General features: G+C 35.5%; 1 protein-coding gene across 3 annotated transcripts in view; it reads left to right on the top strand.

Moving 5' to 3' along the window:
* LOC144969117 (protein ABHD15-like) overlaps nucleotides 1-12,500 on the top strand; it is a 334,289-nt gene that overhangs the window by 306,601 nt on the left and 15,188 nt on the right. The window lies entirely within an intron of this gene.

Below are 12,500 nucleotides of genomic sequence, written 5' to 3'. Positions count from 1 at the left end.
TAAAAAGAGGCTGGTGCAGACCAGTTTCGTTTCAATAGGATTCAATAGTCGTAACGTCACTTCCTTCCTAATGACGCATGGTAACTTAGTAACACTGGCTCTAAACTATCGGAACAATGGCGGACGCTCTTATGAAATATTTCTCCGACAAGCATAAAAGTGTATTCAGAGGAGAAAAACATTATAAATCTGATCATGTTTTGACTTTTATACATTCTGATCACAAGACATATGAAAGGTTCTAGCCAGCATGAAGAATAAAACGTAATGATTTTCTTTGTTTAGAACCAAGATGGCCGCCGTTGCCGGGCGGTGTGACATCAGACTACTGAATCCAATTTGAGCAAACACTGTTTATCATGAACGGATCATACCATTTGTTGACACGACATATATGTTTCATTGTTTCTTGTCTGCCATATAGAACTGTAAAGGGCTCACTGGTGAAATGATATCAAATTCTTCTCAGACAGAGACTTGTTTTGCTCATTTCAAGACCACGTATTTTTAAGGCAAACCCGAAACATTCAAGATTATTATATTATGGCAACATTTGGCGTGCGATGCTCTTCTTTTATATAGTTTGTCGTACACTGTTGTGGTCAGGAGCTGTTACACCTAGAAAGAGTTGGAGAGCGAGAGAGACTGGGAGTGAGATAGATGGGTAGATAGAGTTAGTGAGAGAGAGAGAGAGAGAGAGAGAGAGAGAGAGAGAGAGAGAGAAATTTGAATGGATTGAAGTTATTGTTATGCGCCTAGAGCTTTATTGTATAGAGGATTGGGCGCAATATTAATAAATTTCATTATTATTATTCTTACTAAAGGTAGCTTATCTAAGACTAAATGAAGTGAGTAGAAAAGTGCCAGAAGGCAACAGAGAATAAAACTTCGCGGCGGCGATGGGGTCTCGAACCCACGACCTTACTGGTACGACAACTCCGCCTGGCCGGGGAGATTGTGACTCTACCGTATGAGCTATCCACTAACACTGGTCTATACATTTACTAAATGATCATCTGTGGTGGAGTTTGGACTCACAATATGACTTAAATTCGGTCCGAAAGTCCAAACAGGCAATTGCTGCCCACTTCCCATAAATTTGGTCGGTTTCGTCGGATTTCGTAAAAAAGAAACACCCTCTTTTCTCATAGTCCCAGGTTCACTCCTCACTGGTGTACACTTTCCTGAGTCCCTGGTTAACTCCCCACTGCTGCCCGCTTCCCATAACTTTGTCGAGTTTCGGCGCGTTTCGGCGAGTTTCGTAAAAAAGAAACACCGCCATATTCCTCGTTTGTCGGAGATGAACGTCAAATGTCGGAGGCTGTCTTAATGTTAAACAATGTCATGTTATCTTTGTCCAAAAATTGTGCTGGCGCTGAACAGGCGACATGTCTCGCCCTATGCGTGAAATCTGTCACCAATCACCTCAAAACGGTGTTATTTCGGGGTGATCTTGGTCCCCTTGCGTGTGAGGGCTCTACCAACTACCGAGCTACCGGAACCCTCCCCCCCCCCCCCCCAAAATTAGTCCATCGCAGGCATTATGTCCATGGAGCCGTTTATCCTGGTTTCTATAGCGTGAAACGGACAATAGCAATTGCTTGTTATCCTTTGGATAGGAGGCTTGTCTATCGCAAAGTACTTTTGGAAAGAATATCGGGGTGAGCTTAAGTACTAAATATCGACAAGCACATATTTGAATGTTTGATAACCGAACGAATAAATGGTTTGTTACATTGTTGTAGTGGACAATATGTTTGGGTTGGTTTGAGAGTATTTCCATGACAACAATGAGTCCATAATAAATAGAGTTATGAGACCTGTAAATATAAGCACGTTGCTAAATATCAATTCTAAGCTTAACTAGAAATAAAATAAACGCCTTCATTGAGACAAGTTTATTTTGCTTCTTAAAGTTTAAAAAACGGAGGTTTCTTTGTTTGAAATACATTTGCATATGCACAGGCCCAATGCACGTGCCAACTTAAACATAAACATAAACTGGTTGAGGGAACGCATTGGAATTATTTGGATAAAATATTTGTTTATTTATTTATTTATTTATTTATATATATATATATATATATATATATATATATATATATATATATATATATATATATTTATTTCTTGCTTTTAAACTCTATTTTTTTCTTCAAGTTCATTCCCATGCAATAAAAGATTAACACCGTTCTATCATCGTGAGCTTGACAAACAGTTATACAGCTCTCAGGGGGACGCTGTTTACCGTGGATAAATTATATGTAAATGAGATCTTTTTATCTTAATATTTTCCTTTCGTAACACTTGGAGTAGTACGATCAATTTATATATCTTTGTCATTCATTTATTCATGAGATCGGTGGTCAGAAATGATTAACGTGTCTGTAATGTTGTGATTTTTGCGATAAACACGTCTCTGGCATTCGAGGCAGGCTGAGTTTTTAGATGTTTCTCTTTTCTTGTATTTTTCTTTCTTGCTTTGTCTCGCACTGTTTCATACACAGTTTTTCATATCTTTGTCTAGTACGTCTGTGACTTTTGTTTCCTGTTGTATTGTTAATGATGGGGAGGAACATAATAAGTGCAAATTTGCTGTTATTCTACCCCTCTCCCTAAATAGTAACGCGTAGTGATATCATGTTTACAATAATCATTTGTGACGTCAGATTATCAAGCGTAAATTTCTCTAAAAACTTGACGTCTAGATTCTTTCAAAAGAAATATTGAATGTTTTCAAAGATGTCTTTTATTCAAAGATGACGAAATAAGAATCAATTGAGGGGTAGAATAATAAATGATTTCTTACACTCTTGCGTTTTGGAATTCGACCTTTATTCCCAACGAGCACTCGAAAGCTCGTGCAGTGGTTGGGAACACGTCCGGAATTCCAAAAACCAAGAGTGTAAGAATGGTATGCTATCAATTAGTCATGATAGATTTTTTTTATATATCTGCAGCAATTTACACACATACTTTTCTCCCTAAATTCAGTTATGAGCGCCTAACAATTATCTTATTTTAGGAAAAATAGCATTTTGTTTTATTTTAACTTTATTCTATTTACGAGAGAGTTGAGCAAGGCGTTGAGGAAGTAGTGTTGTTTACATACTCACAGGTGCTCTCCCATACATAGAAATACATTTGCATATGCACAGGCTCATGCACGTAAACATAAACATAAACTGTTTGAGGGAACGCATTGGAATTATTTGGATAACATATTTGTTACCCATACTATTAATCTTGTTTATATTTCTTTTGTTTTGTTGTTAAAGAGAGATAGACAGACAGATAGATAGACAGACAGATTGATAGACAGACAGATAGATAAATAGACAGATAGATAGATAGATAGATAGATAGATAGATAGATAGATAGATAGATAGGTAGATAGATAGATAGATAGATAGATAGATAGATAGATAGATAGATAGATAGATAGATAGATAGATAGATAGATAGATAGATAGATAGAGTAGATAGATAGATAGATAGATAGATAGGTAGATAGATAGATAGATAGATAGACAGATAGATAGATAGATAGATAGATAGAAGATAGATAGATAGACAGATAGATAGATAGATAGATAGATAGATAGATAGATAGATAGATAGATAGATAGATAGATAGATAGATAGATAGATAGATAGATAGATAGATAGATAGATAGATAGATAGATAGATAGATAGATAGATAGATAGATAGATAGATAAGATAGATAGGTAGGTAGATAGATAGATAGATAGAAAGATAGGTAGATAGATAGATAGATAGATAGATAGATAGATAGATAGATAGATAGCTGTAGATAGATAGACAGATAGATAGATAGATAGATAGATAGATAGGTAGATAGATAGATAGATAGTTAGATAGATAGATAGGTAGATAGATAGATAGATAGATAGATAGATAGATAGCTGTAGATAGATAGACAGATAGATAGATAGATAGCTGTAGATAGATAGACAGATAGATAGATAGATAGACAGATAGATAGATAGATAGATAGATAGATAGATAGATAGATAGATAGATAGATAGATAGATAGATAGATAGATAGATAGATAGATAGATAGATAGCTGTAGATAGATAGACAGATAGATAGATAGATATATAAGACAGTGAACTCATTGATAGACCATCCGACAATCAAACGATCTGAGTGAGGTTGATCAATCGTTGCTTCCCATCTCTCACGAGCTTTTTCTTTTTATTATATTTTGAGCACAGAGTATCTTTCAAGCATTTTTGTGTGTGATTTTTAAACCATCTAACTAGTATCCATCAGAAAGGGGGTCATTGCAGCTCAAATCTGCCACAAATTTACAAAGCATAATATATCTATTATTTCTTTTTTTTTTACAGAAAACTGTATAAATTGGTAGACTAAGATGACGCAAAACTTGTTAAATGTCTGAAATGATGGATTTTATTTACTGGGTTTGCTATTCGGGGGAAGAGGCATATTCGTCAATATTATTTGAACTGAAAGTTTTGTGGTCGGAACGACAAAAAGGACTTGTGTTTTTTTATACTAATCCCACATTTGATTCGGCATTCACTAGCAACGTATCCATGTCAATTAAATGTGTAAGGGGGGGGGGGGGTGGAGGAGGTGCGTCTCAGCCAAAGGGTAGTAAGAAATTTAGTTACTACTGCTGCTATTACTACTACTAGTACTACTACTACTACTACTACTACTACTACTACTACTACTACTACTACTACTACTACCACCATTACTTTTAATAATAATGATAATAATAATAATAATAAAATAATAATAATAATAATAATAATAAATAATAATAATAATAATAATAATAATAATAATAATAATAATAATAATAGATTAATCATAAAATCATAAAATGCGATATTATGAAGACATCAAAGCTCGATCGATAACAATGGTAAATTGCCACACAGAAATAAACCTTTTCATATTTAATTAGTCATCGTCTCCCCCCGTCATAACCCCCCCCCCTCACCCACCCCCCCACGTCGCAACCCTCCCCCCCCCCACCCCCCACGTCTCACCACGGTTCCTTGTCAATAACAGGATGTTGTGATCATTTTCAATCATTGTCCCCGAGTCATAAAAAACGACGATATATCACCCTTTCCATTTCTAAAAGGTCATAAATCATAATACAAAACAACTGTTCCGGACGATTACCTGTCAGGCAGTTGATAATTGGGGTTGAAAGGTTGCGATTTTAGGACTCAACTCGAGTGTAAATGAGTATACATAGCTCTAGGCAGTGTCAGATATCATAACCTGTACAAGAAGAGACCCAAAAGACTAGGTATATGTACAGTGTTTAATGACATTTCCGCCCTTTATAGCTCGCAGGGGCCGTGAACGATGCAATATGAAGTGCATTGAGCATGTTTAATCTGTAAAAATGTTCAATATATATATATATATATATATATATATATATATATATATATATATATATATATATGTTGATATTTACTTATCTTTTTATCTAACTATTTATGTATTGCTGAACTGGTAGTTGAGAGTGGTCAGGTTATAAAGATAGTTTCAAACGACAAGGCTCTAAGTTCCCCAACGCTTTGCGTCGGATTTTCCTTTTCCTCACAAATAAAAAGAGTATAATTGATTCTATTATTTCATACTTTCTTTTTTATCATAATGTTTACCCAACAATGATCGGGTAGCTGGGTCTGTTAGATCTGGTGGAAATTCCTTTGCTAGACCAGCGTCCTATCCAAAGGTTACCGAGTAATTAATATCGTCTGTTTCACGCAAGAAAAAGCGGGATAATATTCGGCTCCATGAGCCTAATGAATCTGAATGACTACTGTTGTTATTATTATCAGCGAAATGGATAAAATAACACATTAGTATTACAAAGATATAGATTTGTGAATCAGAAATTAGTCTCATGAAAACAAAGTAATCAAGTGATAATATCTTATCAAGAAATTAATGAGCAGGCACCGGTGCAAGATAAAGATCTGAATAAGTGTTTATGAAAGGTGCCAGAGAAAGCAAGAAAAAAAATACAAGAAAAAAGAAACATCCCAATAAATCCGTCTACCACGACTGGGGATCGAACCTCAGATCTGCTGATTCCCGGTCAGATGTGCTACCATTAATGGCACCTTTCATACACACTTGTTCAGATGTTTATCTAATCCATTGTTATTCTATTGATTTATGTGACTATACGTATACGAACCAATATTTTATTTCTTTCATAATCAAAATAAGATACTATGATCATTTTTCCTTGGTTATTTACTCGTAAAATAAAAACAGTTGTTGTTTCTTCACGGTTCTTGATACCGGGAAACTCTCAAGCTCATATAATTCACAAGAGCATTTGTTGACATGTCAGGAAAGTTATTAGACAGACAAGTGTGCTGGGTTTATTGAAATATAAATTATAAATTTAGAGGAATAAATACACCAGCATATTGTCCAGAAACCGGCTTGCAAATTCGATAATTTGATAGCTCGAGATATTTGGAGGTCAGAAAGAGAGAGAGAGAGAGAGAGAGGGGGGGGGGAGGGAGAGAGAGTTAGATAGATAGATGAATAGATAGAAAGAATAAAAGATAGATAGATAGATAGATAGATGGATAGATATATAGATTGGTTGATAGATAAATAGATAGATAGATAGATAGATAGATAGATAGATAGATAGATAGATAGATAGATAGATAGATAGATAGATAGATAGATAGATAGATAGAGGGAGGAAGGTAGAGAGAGAGAGAGAGAGAGAGAGAGAGAGAGAGAGAGAGAGAGAGAGAGAGAGGAGGTTAAGATTATGAACATTTCAGATTTCACTCATCTGATACTGAAGATGAAACGCTTGGAAACTATTGCAAAAAAAGACAAATATAGTCCAAAAGCATGAAGAGTAGATAATGCTTCTTTCATGAACAGCTCAGACAAACATGAAAACACCAAGATTGATGCAATACTCTGAAAAAACATGGATTTACATTTTTTGCCAGAAAACTTGTCTTTCAAATAGCAATCGATTTAAATTACCTTTGTTTTGTTAAAAACTCTCAAATCTGGGATTTCGTGAAGTCCCAGGTTTGAGAATTTTTGCCAAGATAAGGGTTAGTTTAATCGATCGGTATTTGAAGGTCGAGTTTTCTGGCCAAATTTTTTAAATATTTTTTTTGAGGGGAGTTTGGCAGATTTATGAATAGATTATTGTTGTGAGAAACGATGAAGGCGATTCGATTCTATCATATTGAAGATGTTGATAGGGGAATCGTAAAATACCCTCATATTTTGTTTATGAAATCCAGACTCATCGAAATAAAGATCAGGCAACGGAAAAGACTGGTCTTGGTGATGAATTACATCGATTTCCTTGGTATTTTCCCAAAACAAGCTCATCGTTGGACGATCTTTTGTCTAGATGAAGATCGAGGTCATTTTGATTGTTTGTCACAATCCTATGGATGGAACGAACATGACGACACTCTGGTCTTTGGTATTGGTTTTTGTTGGTGTTTTTTTGTTTTTGTTTTTTGTTGGTGTTTTTTTGTTTTTGTTTTTTGTTGTTTTTTTTTTTGTTTTTTTTTGCTATCCACGTTTATGAGTAATTCTCACTAAATTGTATTAACCAGACTATAAACGTTCAAAGTTACACAAAGTTTTGTGTGTTGGTCCATTTTATTTCCGGATGGCAATGTTGTGAGTTTCTTAGCCAAAAGCATACTATCTATAAAAACCAAAGTTCTTGACTGCTATCTATCTAGTAAGTTTCATTTACGCTGCTTTGTATTGGAATGAGCTTTTATAGAACCCAATATCAACTTAATGTACTCAAAACGTCCTATGCCAAAAATGAAACTTAACTTAATATGTTGGGCGAGATATCTTGCTGTGAGACAATATTGCATTGGGACTTGTTGTTTTCCGACAGAGACAACGGCCAAATACACATTATTCATTTTCAGTGGGGTGAGAGAGGTGGATATATCATCATTCAACATTAGATAGGCGTCTTTGCACTTTCGAGAAGCTTCTGTCAGAGATCATTTGTCTCTGATCCTTTTACTTTCTCCCCCCCCCCCCGCCCGCCCCTTTACATGTATATATATATATATATATGTGTGTGTGTGTGTGTGTGTGTGTGTGTGAGTGTGTGTGTATGTATGTGTGTGTGTAAATCTTCCAGGACAGCAATCTTAAAATTCCAATCGAAGCCAACAAAAAGACATTCGATCTCCTATCCAACCTGAACTACGACATCTACCAACCATTTTTAAAATCTAGCAACATCCCATTGTAAGTCCATAAACATAGCAACCATCCGCCATCTACAATAAACACATTCCAGAGAGCATCTTCCTCCTCCTCGCTCTCCCTCTCTCTCTCTCTCTTTCTCTCTCTCTCTCTCTCTTTCTTTCTTTCTTTCTTTCTATCTCTCTCTCTCTCTTTCTTTCTTTCTTTCTTTCTCTCTCTCTCTCTCTCTCTCTCTCTCTCTCTCTCTCTCTCTCTCCATCTCTCTCTCTCCTTTTCCTTTTCTTCTTCTCTCCCTCTCTTATTTCTTCCCTCGTCCTCCTCCTTCTCTCTCTCTCTCTCTCTCTCTCTCTCTCTCTCTCTTTCTTTTTTTCTTTCTTTCTTTTTATCTCTCTCTCTCTCTCTCTCTCCATCTCTCTCTCTCTCCTTTTCCTTTTCTTCTTCTCTCCCTCTCTTATTTCTTCCCTCGTCCTCCTCCTTCTCTCTCTCTCTCTCTCTCTCTCTCTCTCTTTCTTTCTTTCTTTCTATCTCTCTCTCTCTCTCTCCTTTTCCTTTTCTTCTTCTCTCCCTCTCTTATTTCTTCCCTCGTCCTCCTCCTTCTCTCTCTCTCTCTCTCTCTCTCTCTCTCTCTCTCACACACACACACACACACACTCACTCTCATTCTCTTTCTTTTTTTTATATATCTTTCACTCTGCTATCTGAGACTTACGACACGAACCAGGGAGTCTTGGTATAGTTACTTCAATCAACATATTCTGGTCTGTTTTCTTTTCCCTTACGTAGCAATGTATGTGTGTAGTTTAAAAAAAAAACATTTGTAAGACCCAATCCGTCGAGACTGTAAATCCAATAGGCTACGCGTTTACTTTCGTCAGTGTCAAAATCTCGAAGTCAAAACAAGAGTTAAAAATAACGATTATCCCATTTTTGTTCTGTTAAAACGAATGGAGGTTGATCTAGGACCTCTCAGAGACAGTCATTTTGAGCTTTTTAAAAAAGAATTTGTTCCAGTCCATTTTCTGGAGTTTTAAAAAAAAATATTGACCACTGCTATTCCCGATGCAGACACCTTACACTACGCACCATGTGCCAAAAAGGCATAAGACACATCTGCAAACTTCAAAATGCACTTCATTTACTCCCATAGTCATACTGGACGGATTTTAAAAAGACAAGATATAAATCATGGCTCCTCAAAATGTGAATACATTTCATTTTTAAACGGGAAAAATAAAATCATTTTCACGATATCGAATGCTGCAAATACCAATCATTTCATACTCATACTTAAAATGGGTTTTTAAAAATTGAGCTTTTATATAGCGCAAATTCACTAAACGTGCTCAAAACGCTTTACAAGGGGTCCCCTTGTGTGTGTGTGTGTGTGTGTGTGTGTGTGTGTGTGTTTAATATTTTAAAAGAGTAAATGTTTCGGGTCCAGAGAATAACGGTGTTTTGTCAGTATACGGCAATTCTCTGTCTACCTGTCTATCTATTTGCCTATATATTTATCTCTATTTATCCCCCCCCCCTCTCTCTCTCTCTCCCTCTCTCTCTCCCTCTCTCTCTCCCTCTCTCTCTCCGTTTGTTCTCTCTCTCTCTCTCTTTCTCTCTCTCTCTCTCTCTCTCTCTCTCTCTTCCTCTCTCAATCTCTACATTTTTTTTATCTAGTTAGGGCACATTTGCTAGACATTTCCGAAGGACATCAAATCTCCCTGTCAATCATTTGAACGGGACAGACTGACGCTAATGAATGATGCATGGAACAAATCTGGCATACACAGACAAATAGTCTTTTTTTCAGATTTTGGCCAGAAAACTGTTTATTTCATAGAACACCCATGAGTTAAGAAGGTCCCCAAACTTGTCAAACGTTCTTGATTCTGAGACTGTTAAAATAACTCTCTGGTTCATTTGAGTTTTTATAATGTAGGGGGTTATTTTTAAAATATTATTTTGTATATTTTATATATTATATAAAAGTAAACGTGTTTTGGGGCAAACATTTGAAAGGCATGTTATCAATGGACGGCAAAAATCCAAATGGATGGATTGTTATTTCTGCTGACCCAACGATGTTCACAAAAGAGACTAAATAATAGCGTCCCAGGGCGCCTGAAAAAAAGCAGGATATCCTGTCATCCTCTAGCAAAATAACTTTTTATTCTCAATTTCGCATGGACAACTTTTACTTCCTTCTTCTCTAAGATTAAGATCACCCCCCCCCCCCCCCCCATCCCTCAACCCCCTTCTTTCCCAGCCTATTTAAAGACTTATTATTGAATCGTCAAAGAAGTGTCAGGTTTGAGAATTTTTGCGAATTGGTTGTTCTGGGGGGAGGGGAGGAGGGTGTCATCTTAATCAACCCATGTATGAGCTTGCGGCCCTCTGGTCAAAATGAAAGCAATGGGTTTTGTCAGTACATCATATATATTATATATTATTTGGTCAGAATACTCGTCCTTCAAATATCGATCGATCGATTTAAATGACCTTCACCTTTGCAAAAACTCTCAAACTTTTGGATTAGACGCTCGTCTATTGTAAAGTACTTTCCGCCAGATCTAACAGTCTTAGCACTGCTGGGTGGACAGGGGGAGGGGAGGTTTAGGGAAAATATCGACTTCACCCGGGGTCGATCTCGGTCTCTTTACATGTCAATCTAGTGCTCTACCAACTGGGCTCAATGGGACAATCAAGTTAAGATTATTATTTTTTTTACTTCAATAAAACAATTCAATACCAGAATCTCGACAGCATCTCTAAGGTCAACTAATTTGAGACAAAAAAAAGTAAAATTATTACTGTCAGCATCTCTAAGGTCAACTAATTTGAGACAAAAGAAAGTAAAATTATTACTGTCAGCATCTCTAAGGTCAACTAATTTGAGACAAAAGAAAGTAAAATTATTACTGTCAGCATCTCTAAGGTCAACTAATTTGAGACAAAAGAAATTAATATTATTACTGTCAGCATCTCTAAGGTCAACTTATTTGAGACAAAAGAAAGTAAAATTATTACTGTCAGCATCTCTAAGGTCAACTAATTTGAGACAAAAGAAAGTAATATTATTACTGTCAGCATCTCTAAGGTCAACTAATTTGAGAGAAAAGAAAGTAAAATTATTACTGTGATATTGGTTTGAAACAGGTCAACTAATTTGAGACAAACGAAAGTAAAATTATTACTGTGATATTGTTTGAAACAGGTCAACTAATTTGAGACAAAAGAAAGTAATATTATTACTGTGATATTGGTTTGAAACAGGTCAACTAATTTGAGACAAACGAAAGTAATATTATTACTGTGATATTGTTTGAAACAGGTCAACTAATTTGAGACAAAAAAAAGTAATATTATTACTGTGATATTGGTTTGAAACAGGTCAACTAATTTGAGACAAAAGAAAGTAATATTATTACTGTGATATTGGTTTGGAACAGGTCAACTAATTTGAGACAAAAGAAAGTAAAATTATTACTGTGATATTGGTTTGAAACAGGTCAACTAATTTGAGACAAAAGAAAGTAAAATTATTACTGTGATATTGGTTTGAAACAGGTCAACTAATTTGAGACAAAAGAAAGTAAAATTATTACTGTGATATTGGTTTGAAACAGGTCAACTAATTTGAGACAAAAGAAAGTAAAATTATTACTGTGATATTGGTTTGAAACAGGTCAACTAATTTGAGACAAAAGAAAGTAAAATTATTACTGTGATATTGGTTTGAAACAGGTCAACTATTGAGACAAAGAAAGTAAAATTATTACTGATATGGTTTGAAAGGTCAACTAATTTGAGACAAACGAAAGTAAAATTATTACTGTGATATTGGTTTGAAACAGGTCAACTAATTTGAGACAAAAGAAAGTAAAATTATTACTGTGATATTGGTTTGAAACAGCGTATTTTACATGAAGAAATAATTAAAGCAAAGGCTTTGCTTGAGTGACCCGACTGGCAATGATGGTAATCTGTTATTGTCTCTGTGTGAAAATTGTCTATCTATTTATAGTCGAGATATTCAATGATTTCCTTTTCTCTCCACCCATATCTTGAGTTCTGGAGATCCAAGCGATCTACGTCAAGTTGTCTCTGTGTGAAAATTGTCTATCTATTTATAGTCGAGATATTCAATTATTTCCTTTTGTCTCCACCCATATCTAGAGTTCTGGAGATCAAAGCGATCTACGTCAAGTTGTCTCTGTGTGAAAATTGTCTATCTATTT

The sequence above is a fragment of the Berghia stephanieae genome, chromosome 3 (genome assembly GCF_034508935.2).
Source record: "Berghia stephanieae isolate SIO BIC M18660-M18661 chromosome 3, UCSD_Bste_1.3, whole genome shotgun sequence".
NCBI lineage: Eukaryota > Metazoa > Mollusca > Gastropoda > Nudibranchia > Aeolidiidae > Berghia > Berghia stephanieae.
Note: the sequence above shows the minus strand (reverse complement) of the source record. Positions and strands in the feature narration are given on the sequence as shown.